Source organism: Leptonotus elevatus, chromosome 6 (assembly GCF_054856555.1).
Source record: "Leptonotus elevatus isolate MCC_2025b chromosome 6, RoL_Lele_1.0, whole genome shotgun sequence".
NCBI lineage: Eukaryota > Metazoa > Chordata > Actinopteri > Syngnathiformes > Syngnathidae > Leptonotus > Leptonotus elevatus.
In genome coordinates, this window is record NC_141244.1 from 7807270 (window position 1) to 7822140 (window position 14871).

General features: G+C 39.1%; 1 protein-coding gene across 24 annotated transcripts in view; it reads left to right on the forward strand.

The window, feature by feature from the left end:
- Positions 1–14871, forward strand: part of rims2a (regulating synaptic membrane exocytosis 2a) — a 145796-nt gene that overhangs the window by 48597 nt on the left and 82328 nt on the right. The window lies entirely within an intron of this gene.

The following is a 14871-nucleotide window of genomic DNA, read 5'->3' on the forward strand; positions in this document are numbered from 1 at the left end:
TGCACGTGTATGCGGTGATCGGAAATGTACGTGCATGTGTGCGTGAATGTGTACGCGCCGGGTTCAAATCATTGTTTGTGGTTGCTCTTTGCGACGTACTGCGCTTGTGCTTGCGTGTGCGTGCGTGCGTGTATGCTCCAGCGCGCCACTGCTGCAGCGTGTGCGCGCTTCACAACGGCTGTATGTGCGCTTGAGAACATGAGGGAGTTGGAGACCGGTATAGTTTAACTTCAGCCCAGGAAATAAGTACCGTATAGAGTACAGACCCACAAAGTCACATCCACCTACACACTCAAATGCATGACATTTTGTTCTTGTTCAGGTATAGGAACACATTGAAGTGTCTTGCACAAGTAGACCAAATAAAAAAAGGAATTTACTATTAGATACATTTATTGCGACGCCGTATTAGGGCCATGTAAAAAAATAATAATAATAATGAAAAAATAAAAATAATAATAATATTAATAAATTCAGATGGTGGTACTCCGAGAGAAAACAACTTGAAAAGGCAGGATGGAGACTGCTTAATTTAAACTTTACTCGACATAGATGGCAGCTAGAGCGACAACACTTCCTGATTTCCTATCAGCTGACTAACACTAACCAATCAGAAGCTAGCATACTTTAAATAAATGCAAGTGAATGACGGAGTGCAACAGATTCGACACATCAACTTAGCTATTTGTACAAAAAACAAAACAAAATGTATGAATGTGTAAATAATAATTCTGGAAACAATAATATACAAGTAAATATTGATTTTAATAAATTAACTTAATTGCTTGAACCTCAGGGTGGACTTTTGTCACTGGCAGTACCCAATGCTTCAAAGTGCAAATGCTTAACATGATATAGTTCATCTCTGGTAAAGCAATTACAATCTCCTTATTTGAAAACCCGACCGAAAAGTATTGGCATAAACATCCGAGTAGTACGCTACCTGTATTTTTCGTAAATTTCTGAGTTTTTTTCCCCTCGCAAATCTGCCACTTTATAAAGTCGCAAATTTGAGTCTTTTCCTCTGAATATTGCCCCACCTCTAAAAATGTGTATATATATTTAACGTGGCCCAAATACGCCATTGTACATTTATAGCTGTAACCACATGAATATTTTTTTATTTCCCATATAGGGAAATTAAAAACACTACCAGTACTAAGAAGCTTAGTTTTTGTAGGCTACCTGAAAAATCACACCAACACCTGGAATTTTGTTTTCCTTGAGTGCACATGATGGATCTGGATTAAACTCTATAGCTTTTAATCAAATTGCAACCTACTCTGGTGGGATTTAATAAGGGCGGTACTGGGACTCATTTTCAGCCCTGCAGTTTTCAGGGCTCAGACCGGCCCACTTAAACATACACAATTTTACAGTTATTAATGTATCAATGTAAAATAGATTATTATCATTGCCTACAATGATCTAAAAATCTAATTTACAATTTAATGTGCTTACAAGATCACAATCACTCGGTTAATGTTTATTTGAACAAGTATGAGCACATAAAATGGGCAAAAGGCAAGTGCACAAATGAGATAATACAGTTTACACTTAATAAGGCACATTTACCAAATGCAGTTAAGACAGCAAGATTAAAGCTACTGAATGCAGAAAATTCAATTTCCAATCGCTACCTGTTGACGAAAAACGTAATTGCACGGCCGCACACCCCTCCTCAGATGGCGAAAATCAAAACATATAAATTCGTAATTTGACAAGCAATCCTCAGATGAGCAATGCAACTTGTACACGGAATTGACCTGGATGTCATTATTTTACACACAATCGAATGTTACGGTTTGTTGAAAAAATAAAATAAAATACAAACATAGACCAACTTAAATCAAACATAAATCATCTGAATATGACACACATTCAGCTACTGGTAACACAAACACATATGACATGGAATAACTTCATTAACTGTACCACACAATGCATTCTGGGAGCGATTTATATGCAAAACAGGTAGCTATAACACGCCCGGAACTCACACATGCAAAGTGTTGCCCGTTCCCATTTGCATTTGTGTTATTTTTTGGAACAATAAATATATTTACAGTTGAGCCCCGCTACTTATGGCTGGCCTGCAAATAGCAAACATCTGTGTATATTCTCTCAAAGAAAAAGAAAAAAAGCAAACATCTGTGTATAACTGACGCCCATTGGTTTTAAATTGTTTACTAGGTGTGTTAATTGACTAGTACCTGGCGATTCGATTCATATCACGATTCATAGGTCACAATTCGATTCGATTACGATTAATCCCGATGCAAATCTATAAATTGATTATTACGATTTTTTTTAAACTCAAATTTAGAAAATACGAATCAGTAAAGTTGTACATGTACACTGTAAGATTTGTATGAAAATGTATTTATTTATCTGAAAATTCAGGCTTATAACTGAGCCACTGCATTTAACAAACAGGTTGCAGTCTGTTTCATGTTTGAACAGCACTGAAATAAACTATTAAGGCTTAATGTTCCATTAATATAACATTCTTCCATGCTTAATGTGTGAATCCTAACCCTAAGTAAGACGTTTTGTTGAATATTCCCATAAAAAATTGATGTGTAAAAATCGATTCGGCCGCATATTGAATCGATTCAAGAATTGCATGCTGTAATATCGCGATATATTGCCGAATCGATTTTTTGTAACACCCCTATTGTATACCATGATTTTACCGATCCGGCCCACTTGATAATATTTTTTCCTCCATGTGGTACCTGAGCTAATACAAGTTTGACACCCCTGAGCTAAGGTGTTAATCTACTAATTAGAGGATGTTTCAGTCATAAATGGTCAAATTAATAAAAAGGCTATTTTAACGAACACTGTACTTCCTGTTATCAATCTTACTTTGAAACCTATTCTCACCACTTCCGGTGCACTACTTAGCTGACTGACGCTAACTTGAAGACAACAAAGGTAACCGTAGGGTACAGACAGGGTTTAATATAGTTACTGTGTTATTGTTTCTAGTTGTGTATAGGCATGGGCCAGTATTCCATTTTTACACAAAATATAGAATATTTGTTAAGAAACATGTACCATGGTAAGTTTAAGTAACTACATAAATGTTGACATGTTTCTTCTGTTTCAAATCTTCTTAGCTAGTCAGTGCCCCATCACTGCTAAGCTATTTGTAGAACAGACCCCAGCTACTTGTGTTGTTAATAGTGACATTCTGGCATCTACACATATAAATGTTTTTGTTTTTGTTTTTTTCAAGCTGCAGACACCCGTGTGTCTCTTTCTTTGTTCAAAAATTCTAACAAAGTTGAGGGACCTCCCAGGGTCATCAGCATATTTTAAAAAGTTATAATAACATTAACAATAGCCCCCTATTGTGTTCTACAGTAGATACAGTAAAGTTTTCCAAAATTTCAAAATATGTGATCTGTTAAAGTTTTACTTTACAAAAACTGAGATTGGACAGTACTACAGAGAGTTCCCATGGTCATGGCATATTTGATCAAGTTAACCAGAAATTTAAATAGATAGTTCCCTAAAGTTAACACCGTTTTAAATAGATGTATTATCGCCATTATGATAAAAAAAAAAAATGCAAATATTCGTCAAAATGCTGAATATTGGCCTGGCCGATAATCGATCTATCCCGAGTACCTAAACATGTTCAATGATAGCTATAGCTACAAGACTGCTTGTGTGGTGTGTCAAGAGAAGTTGGAACTGGCTTGGATGCACTGGAGCATGTTATGATTAGCCTGCTAAATGCTTGTTTCACTCGCAGAGAGGCCTCTGGTCATCTGGCCTGACTGCCACGACAGACACATTATGATGACGGTGGAAGAAAGTGGGGGTTGCAAGTAGACAATTTTCCTTTAGCTTATTCTTCATCACACTGTCATCATTACTTGTATGTTGGCAGTGGCGTAACACCATGCTGAGAGGCCCTGGTGCAAAAACCCCCAACTCTCTCCCCCCCTTTCCCCCCCTTCTGTCATGGGCCCCTGTGCTGTCTCTGGGCTGCACCGTCGATATTTACGCCACTGTATGTTGGTTCCTTTCCATGTAATCGCAATGAACACAGCAAGCACATGCAATTAGTGGCTATACACAAAGCAACACTTGGTGTGCTGATTCAACTAACGACCATAGAAAATTTGGACTCAATGAAACTGAGGCTAGCAAATTGTTTATACCCGCTGATTTTTTAAAATTTGAATACAACAACATAACTTGCTGCATAGTAGTGGCGAGTGCTCTTATCAGAGACTAAACAGGTTGCTGTCAGTTCAAGCTTAGCTGATTGAGTCCTAGGTCTCTCTTTTCATTCTCGTTTTGTGCCTTTCTTGCCCATACCATGCCTGCTAATGGGCTGCATGCTCTTAGATTCAGCTACCATGTATTATGCATGTGCGTGTCAGCAGAGGTCCTAATGGGGGGAGGGACAGGGGGGTTCTGTTCTTAGAAGGCCTCAATGGTTCTGAATTGAGTGCTCCCTACATTTGACACACACACACACTGACACACATCAGGGACGTGCGGTCAGGGCAGGCAGGAGAGGCAGAGCCTCCCTGTCCCCTCCGCTGCATGTGAAGAGTACAAAAAAACCCCCTAATAATGATTACATTAAATGTAATGCTTTACATTGATTTTCTTTTTCAGTCCAATAATGTCAATTATTTCATTACTAAGGGGGTAGTCAACTAAAAAATTTACTTTACAATAATTTGTTCTACGTAGTCTAAACATGGAATTTTTATGAATATTGCGCTTGTGGAATATGAATTAAGCAGCAGAACCCAACCGTTTTCAACCATCTCTGGGGCGGCCATTTTGCTACAATAAATGACATCACAGTGTGGTTCAGGACTCGGGTAATGACCAATCACAGCTTACCTGTTTTCTGAGTTTTGGTCATGTGACGCTCTCAGGCTAATCTTCGATTTTAGGTTCATATTTTTATATCCGAGTCAGTGCCTCACCAGTTATGAATATCACTGCATGACACATGAACGCACACTACTACTTCATTTTTTCCCTCGCTGTTTTAAGTAACTTAACTACCTGTGTCTCTTTACATATGCATGGCACTAGTATTTTCGTGGATGCCTTTTATATTTTAAATAATTAGTGATTCATTTTTAATGATGTCATTTGAGATGTAAAAATGAATGCAGCACCCTGTAAATCTGTAGTGCTGCCCTTCACGAACTTCAGGTGATCTCAGGTGTGCTTTTATGAGTCATCCTACTCACAACTCTTGACTTCAGTTCCTGGTATCATATTGTCTTCCATAGTGGAAGCAGTTTTCAGCTTTTAAGAGCACAACAGCATGTACAGTTAAGGACGTGAGAAAAACACAATTTGTTCCCAGGCCTACTGCATATCTTCTCAATAATAATAGTGTAGCAGTACTTAAACTATTTAATTAGTCTGGATTTTATTTCCTTGTGTTTGGGACTGATTATCATGATCACACTCAGTAATGTACGTTTTTAAGTAAAGTCTTCCAAGTAGACCTCAGTTCTGCTGAACTTTACCAGGTGTTCCTTTTAAAATAAATGGAAAAAACAAATTTAAGAGACTTAATTATTTTGGTTGTAGAAGAAAAAACAAGTAGAGACCAACAAAAAGTAGCATGATGTGGCAGCAGCATAGCGCCATCTGTCAGCATGGAGTTATAGAAGAGGCAGATGAAGCAAGCTTATAGGACATAAACATGGGAGCGAGAGAAGAAGCCACATTTCCATCAAGTTCGCTTCAGTTCAGTTAAACTACAAAATTTAAAGAACATTTTGGGATTTAGGATTTTCTCTTTGGACTTGTTGGTGATTAGCCCTGGTGTCGTCAGTATGCCTGTATCACTCACAGCTCCGTCTTATCCTGTGATTGGTTTAAAGTTATGAAGAATAAGAATACTCTTTATTAACATCCATCTGTACTCTTGGATGTTGGTACTTGGAAATGCACACATCATATATTGTTTACTCATAAATGCTGAAAAACGATTGATGTGCAGTCGTGACATGTACCCTTGGTGGAAGATGTAGCTTTTTGCTCATCCAGTAAAATGTGCATTTACATTAGAGTGTTTTTCATTTGACTATTTATTCCAAAAGGCGTCTTTAGTTTTGATCAACTTCCTTTTATACAGATTTAGATTCAGTTATCGCACCGCCAAGAGTTGGACAGGCCCAGTATTATTATCAGCCTATATGGCTTTTCATCCAGTTACATTGTCTGCCCACACTCAGCCCCTCCCTGCACCCCTCAACCCCATGGTGTCGTACCTGGGTGTTGGCAGCACTCAGCTGCTGTAATTAAACCAGCCTTTTATTGGCTTTGTCCTCGCCAAGGGAGATGTATGCAGGACTAAGGGAGGCCCCGGTTTATTGCCTGGGCATCTAAGAGAGGAGTTTTGATGATTGCACACTGGAGAGGGAAAAAAGAAAAGGCTAAAGAGAGCAATAAAGTCGAGAAGAAAGCTAAAATAAAAATGATAGCAGCGCAGAAGAAAGAGGATGAGTCAAAGTGTAGCTAGTGAATCAAAATGTTTGAGTCCTTCCAGAACTTCGGCTTTCATGAAATCATATCTCACAAATCAGACACAAAGGGAGAGAGAAAGGATGGTAGTTTAAAATGGACTGTACAATAAGATAAGCATCCCGCTGATGCCCTCAACCCCTGCTTTGCTTTGCTGGATGTTAATCCCGTTGACCTGCAAGGTAGGTGAAATTGCCTTTGGCAGCTGTGGTTGTAGGTTGTCTCAGCAAAGTCTCAAAGCCCAAGGTACCCCCTAACCCTGATACATGTACATAATGTTCAGCTCTTTCTGTATAGCTCATTATGTGCAGTGAAACAGAGATGAGCAAGGCACATATAGTCACCTATATGTAATTGCAATTGAATAGATAGATATGAAGACTGAAATGTTGCCATCTGACAGCTGGAGCCTTTTCATGCCCAACTGGTTGCATAAAAATGCATGCATGTATTTGTGTGTGTGACCTTTAACCTTAAAGTATCATTCATGGTTGGGTGATGGTAGCTCTGGAGTTCACACGGTAAAACACCATTTCAATTTCAGCATAGAGGGATCTTCCATCGCAGTATTGCCCCAGGTCCTAAAGACTCCCCGCTCATAAATAGACTGAAGAGAAGACACACGTGTGACATTAATGTGTCTTCCTCCGTTTGTGTTTGAGACAGCGTCTGCAGTCCAGGATCTACCAGATCTATTGCTTTCTTAAATTGCTGCTTTTTTTGTGCTCACACAGATGTCTGATGTCGTTTTGTTTTTAAATAGCCAGAAGAGAGAAGATTAACTGCGTGGATGGTGTTTTTCCTTCAACCATATGCCCCAATGTGTGATGTTATTTGTCAATGTCAGGAACTATTTAGTAGTTTGAACAGAGTCTAAATTTGCCTGACTTTGCGGTTATTGCCTGCTGTCAGTGGAGGGTCCTTATAGAAGGGCAGCTACAAAAGTTATTTCACAAATCCTCTTGGGGCGTTATTCTATGTTGCTTCTTAACCCTAAGATATGATACGTAACGTCATTATTCTTGTTTCACTTAATATGGATTCATTCTGAGATTTTATTTTACACAGTAAGGTATATACATCCACAAAATGTGACACCATTGGTGAAACAATGGAGCAAGGGATAACAGGGTCAGAATTTGCCATATAAATCATATGACTCATTTTTATGCAGGAAGGTTGCCCTTTTTAGATGTAGATGGGCCGGGGAACCCATAATCTATGATCGACACATGCTTCAACTCACGTTAGTTCTCTCGATTTTTTTCATCAATATATTGACTCATTCACTCCCAGCCATTTTCACTGAAGCAACCTCCTTCCCTTCCCAGCTGTTTTACTGGATTTTGACCGATTTTGCAAGTCCCACAGAATATTGTGTTCCATTGCTTTAAAAAAAAACATGCAACCTACCAAAAGAAAGATTAGAGTCTCTTCTTTCATCAGGAAAATAAAAGTATATTTCTATCTGTTTCCATTTTGCAGCGATTAGAATTAGAATATAGCTGAGTTTCACCATTATTCACAAATATGTTTAAAACTCTGGGTAAATGTGTTTTTTTCAACATGGCCCTGGTTGATGTCTTATACTCTGCTACCACCTGCTGGCCGTTTTTTCGAATTACTACCATTGCTTCACCCGTTCTCTGCAGTTCAGAGGCTTCATCAAAGCCTTCTGTATGGTCTAGCATAAAAAAAACATTAAAAAAACATCTTAATACATCTTTGGGACATTTAAAGCATTTTAAAAATAACATATTTATACGTTTTTGGGGAGCAAATGAGTTAATGTAGCTCCTAGCGTAAATGGCTGCCTTTTTTTATGTTTACATAGCTCGCTGGAGTAAAGTCACATGCACCAGTCAGCCAATCAAACGAGCCAATGGTCGCATAACACGAACCCGGAGGTGGAGTATTTCAACGCGACATTGTCGCATAAAATTACCTTTTAAGCGGAATGGCTCATTATTTTGCAGCAAAACAAGACCACGATGATAGAAAGAAACTTTTAATTAATTGACTATTGTGACATCCTTAATTAGTTGTCAATGTCATCTGGCGGGCAAGTTATAATTGGCAGCGAGGCAATTTTGGCTCGTGGGCTGGATGTTGCCGACCCCTGATGCAAACTGTATGGTATGTTTTGTAATTGAGAAATCCAGCTACTATTTATGCTTCTCCTATGGAATGCAAAATGGTCCTGATATAATTATGTACTGTAAGTGTATAGTACATTATACTATACCTTTATTATTACATTATCATGATTATCTCCCAGTCCCTGCATTGTTTCATGAATGGCTAAGAGGCTGCTTTTCACGTAATCCTGTCACCGTGCAGCAAATCCAAACCCATTTCATGCTCTAATTTATTAAATTACCAAAAATACACTTGAAGAAGCCGTGTGATAACACAATCATGAAATAGCTTAATCTAACATCTGCGTCTATCCAGCCCATTGCCGTCGTCATCCATCTCATCCCTAGCTTGTTCTCAAATCCTCTTCTGGAGCGCTGATGGTATTTCACAAGCTCAATGAGATTAATTATCTCCTTATTTTGCAAACACTGCACCGTGTGCGGTTCCCCTGTCTGCCGGAACGTGTACAATTAGCTCAGTTCATTTGGGTTGCAAATGAGTCGGCCCTCGCGATACTTGGCGGTCTCGCCGGGCCTCTTCTGCCATGCGGCGGCCGAGAGGACTCAGCCAAGGATTGATCAAAAGCCTCCGACTCTGGCAGGCAGATGCTGAGTAAACAGAGAATATGAAACTGCAGTAACCTCCTCCTGCATCCACTTCTTCCGCCTTCATTATTTTGTCTGTCTGCTGGTAGCATTAATGAAGCACCATGTAATATTCGTTTAATCCCCACTATTTACTAGTTCATTAAGTTTTAGGATCGTAGTTGATCTCCCGAGGTGGCTCAGAAAAGGGAAGAAGCTCAGTTGGACAATTTCCCTTTTCCACTGCTGGTGTTTTACTCATTTTATTGACATATGACAATATCCTAACTGTTATAATTTCTCACATTTGTGTAAATGAAACCAAAGGATCATCAGTGATGAGATCATTGCGGGGAATATTCTCCTGTGTGCTTGAATCAGAAAAAGCCCACACTCACACGCTGTGCACTTATTTGGCTGTACAGATCCTCTCATTGACTTAAGTGCGTCGCTTACCCAAATTCAAATCTTGACGAGACCGCATTCTTTCAACGAGTGCCTTTCCTCTTGCGTGCTCCAGAGGCTGTAGTAATGTAGCATGTCATGCTTTCCAAATGGATCTCTATGGGATTCACATGCCTCAGGAAAACGCCACCCTCAGACTCTAATGACTCGCGCCTCTTACGTATTTACGTATGGTGGGTGTGTCTGAAGTCTGAGAATCGGCACGACTTGAAAGTGCGCAAGCCAGGTGCATAAAAAAATAACTTAAGCACAAATAGGGCCACAAGGCCCTTTGTACTGATCTCCCTGCTACACAGATGAGAATTTTTTGTTGATGCTTGGAGATAACCACCATTTAAGCGGAATTATTTGTCAGTGTCCTTTCTTGAAGGTTTATGTCACAGATGCTGCCCTATACAATTACAATTAACCTACACAGCCCTTTGGTCTGAGTTGTGCTTTCCAAAGGTCTGGATGTTTGCTCATCGATTGAAACGTTGAATTGTCAATGCCACTGAGCACAGCTGAAAAAGTCCCTTTGCTGAAAACACAGGTCCTAGCAAACCACTTTTCATTATATGAAGAGGTAAGGAGAAACTGTCGATTATCTTACATTGTGTGTGTTTGTCAATGATGAAAAAAGAAGAAAATCTTATAACAGGACCTGAGTGAGCTAATGTGTATGTGCGCTATAGGCTATGTATTACATTTCTGATACACATTATTATAATTGTTAAGTTCAGTATTTCTATTTAGACCGCAGTCCAGTGCTTGTGAAGTTATCGGGACCTATGACAAGAAGGTTCTTGACATTAAGATTTATGTCAGTCATCATCCCCTTTTCAAATGCCCACCTCACCCGGCTTTTTCACAGCTTTTGTTCTGTCCTCACTAGATGTGTGACTGTTCCATTCAGCTAGACACAGTTGTTGCTTTTATCTCTTTTATGTAAAACAGAAACAAATGAAAATACAATACAGAATATTAGTACGGCGCTGAAAATGTCTGACTAACATTGTTTTCTAACGAAATTAGCATACACTAATCACAAATGTAAAGAAATAATATAACACAAATAAGGTACGCTAACGTAGTTAACTTAGTTAGCAAACTCAAGTCCGCTAGCATAAGAGGCTAATGGATGCTAACATCTTCAATGACTCGTTCTTACACATTTTTAGCAACATTTTAATTCCCAAAAACATTCGACTTGACTTATTAGCTCTTCACAGCTTACAGAAAATTATGCACTTGAACACAAATAGTCACAGCCTTGCGTGGGCCAACGCTTAGCCTCCACCAAGTACATGTTGCTCTTCAGGAGTGTCATTGAAAACTGACACGTAATACACATTTCACCACTAGAGGTTGCTAAAAGTCAACATGAATCATTGCGAATACAGTACAACATAAAACTATAACATTGCATCTATTTGTTCTGGCTCACTGTGCTTTTTGTAAAATAACGATAGAGGTGAAGCATCTTTGTGATATAGTCATCTTCTGATGTAGTATACAAAAGGAGGTGTAAGAGAGGCAGAACACTGGATGTAAAGCTGAGTATGAAGTCTAACATTTAAGGCTCAGTGCCCAGTGTCCACACCCCTTTATGTTAAAAGCAACTGTTACTATCACATATGCTGGTAGGGATGTTGCCAGATGTCTAATTATAGTGGAACCTTGATTTAATTTAGCTTAGCGTCACCGTAGGTATGCAGTTCAAATGTTGTATATACCTGTTTCATGCTTGTTGTTTACTGATTTTGGCAAGGTATAACATTGTTTTTTTTTTTTAATCAAGCGCTCCTCGTGCACCAGTTCTCAAAATATTCTAAAAGTCTGTGCATATATCCATCAAATCAAATCAACGTTATTTGTATAGCACCTTATCATGCTTTTGTGCACGTGCTTCATAAACGAAAATAATATGTTTTAAATATTTTTTTTAGCATTGTCATCAGTCATACAGAAAAATATACATCTGATAAGTTAATCATTGAAGCTGCTGAATGCAGAAAATTGAATTTCGAATCACTACTGCCACCTGTGGCCGAAAAATGAAAATGCGCACTCCCTTCTTCATGGACACAATTGCACACATGACAATTGTGAACAGCTAAGGTGTTAATCTACTAACTAGAAGAGGTTTCAGTCATAAATGGTCAAATAAAAAGGCTATTGCAAAGACATTTTGTAAATTGTTAAATAGAGCAGCTTTAATGTGATTTGGTGCATTTAGTGTTTGCCTTTACGGTATTCTTACTGTCACTCAATGCACAGTATCTTCTTTTGAAACCTTCTAGTTTAAGTATGACCAGTTTTTGCAAAAATAATATTTCTGGAGAATGTTATGCTATATCAGGTATTATGCGGTCACTCAGTCAACATCCATTGACCTCCATTTGTTTTACAGTAGATGTCTAATTAAGGATTTACAGTAATTGTCAAACTCAAAAGGCATTATAACGGTATGTTTGTGAAATATGCCAAACTCTTAATTATCCAGCCATAGGCTGTGCTGTACATTCATAGTTTACTGTTGTTCCACTTTTTGATGGCAGCTTTCTTGGCCTGAAAGACTAATGTTCAGAACATTAACAGGATTAGGTGAGAATGTCAAGAATGTCTTGAGCGAGTGAGAAGGTTTAATGTAAAAGTATTCAACTGGCAGTGGTAATCCCCGATGATGGGTTCATTTTCCCTTTGGAAACAGACATGGTGAGGTGACAGCTGCACCCCAGCCTTCAACCCCACATTTAACCTGAAGCCCTTCATCATTTGTCAGCAATGATTGTACAAACAAAAGAGCACCGCTCACCTTGATCTCACCTCCATATCCCTACTTCCCGCTGACAGGGTCTGACTTCCTGCAGCTCGTCTACTCCTGCATTCACACAGCCACCTTGCGTAGTCCTTGCTTCTGGACGGTGTGAGGAGTCCAGCTCAGCCTACCCGCTCTGTTCAGCCCCGGAGATGTTATTTTGGTCGGCAGGAATTATTAAAGCCTCCTCTGACTCACCCCTTAGCTTTTTCATTACCTCCTCACTTGTATCGCCAGAGAGCCAGACAGCGTCACTGCCTCTGATTTCAAATGCAGCTTGCTCATTGATATGAAAACTGCATACTTAGCGAAACCAAAAGAGTTGGTGCGTGCCTGTGTTAGTGTGTGCCTGTGTGAGAGCGTAAAAGGACAGAAGGTGCATTCTATTTTTTTAGTATCAGAGAACAAGGAAATAAAAATAAAAATCAATGCAAAATTTGTTACAATCTCGAGTAACTCAGTTACGCCAATAGGAGAATACCTGACAAGCACTATGCGTTTGACAGAAAAGTCCTGTGTAAAAATGATGACTTTCAGTGGCACTAATTAACTGTGCACTAGAGGCTAATGCAAATCTATTTGACTGTTGGATATGGTTTCTGCTGTCTCTGCAGTCTGCTGGTATACACTGCCTGGTGGAAAATACTGTAGTCTGGTCTGCTACTCACTTAAAGTGGCTGCAACCGGTAAAATTGAGAGTAACTAATGGACTGTTTAAGCGACTGATTTGATCCTGTATGGCATAGTAGTGGAATGGCAACAAAGTCAACATTTGGGGTAGTCGTTATAACAACGGTTATTTGATCATACTTTGTTGTTGGCGGATCATAATTATTTAGACATTTACTTTCACAGATTTATTTTTTTAGATTTCCATGTTGTACACTTCAGTGTAGTAATATATATTGCAAAGATTTTGGTGGGGATGTGTTGTTTCATATCAACTATCATATCATATAACTACATGCTATTTTTACAATTACACTGCAGTATATTTGAAATTTGTGTTGTTAAAAAAAAGAAGAAGTAATTTCAGATTTAGGACTGAATTATGTTTTCTTTCTGGTCAGACATTACAAATGCACTTGTTTATGTTACTGAAATGTTGTGAGTCACTTCACATTAGGGGATGACACAGGAGTGGATTTGAATTCTCGTCATATCCCACTTCCACAGAAAGAAATCCCATCCCGTCTCAGTCTCGGGGCCATAGTAAAAATTCTGTCCCGTTCAGAATGACTCCCAGTCCTGTACGGCTCCCATTTTGGAGGTCAGCCACCGTATTTTCACGACCATAAGGCGCACCGTTAAAAGGTGCAGTCTCAGTTACGAGTGCTATTTCTGTATTTAACACAAATATAAGGCGCAGGCACGGTTAAGCATACGCTAGCTCATAACATATGGTGCCATGCTTTCACTTGCTAGCGTATGTTTTTAAAAAGGCAGTGAAGCGGTTGTACTTTATTGAAGTATTTAACAATGTAAACTGAGTTTGGTTGTACTTGAAGTATTTAACAATGTGCTCGTGTTACTTTTGATCAATCCTCATCCACAAATCAAACACGGCAGGTTCCCTGTCGTCATTGTAGTATTGTGCAAGCAATTAGTGCAAGCAGACACGTTTAGCCCAAGCATGCATGCACAATCCATTCACAAATTGTGGCGTAACTCACTCTTGTCTAGCAGTTGCATAAAGCGAAAGCAATGAGCACCATGATGTCCTACTGTAGCTTACAGAAAACACGGCTCTGGTTGAGGACTGGCAGGCATGAGAACCCAATAGAATCATCATTTCTTAAATTTTAAAGCGCTTTGGGCACCATATGGTGTAGTTAAAGCGCTATATAAAAAACACTCCATTCCTTTCCATCTTTCAGTTGAGTCTTTCAAGTTATCATGCCTGCCAGTCCTCAACCAGGGCGGGATTTCCTGTACATAGGCAATATGTCAACATTGCTCTGCTGTCTATCGGCAGAAATACTCCCACCTAGACAGTAAATCAGAGCGCTTACCGAAATTGCACAACATTTACAGATTTTGGAACTCGGTGTACACAAAATGTGCACCTCATCTTTAGGCGCACCATCGATTTTTGAGAAAATTTAAGACTTTTAAGTGCGCTTGAGTTTTTTTTCCACATCTCCTACTAAAATCTCGCTCCCGTAAACTTTTTATCTTGCCCTGTCACAATTCTGATTAAAGGTAAAGTTGATTTGCATCCTGCCATGGGAATATTGAAGGAAATGTCATTTGCTTCAACTGAGACAGGTGCACAGATAATGTCATGTTCTTTAATGCTTTACATTGTCACAAAGTATACGCCATACGATGGTATAAATTATTATAGAATCGAGGTGA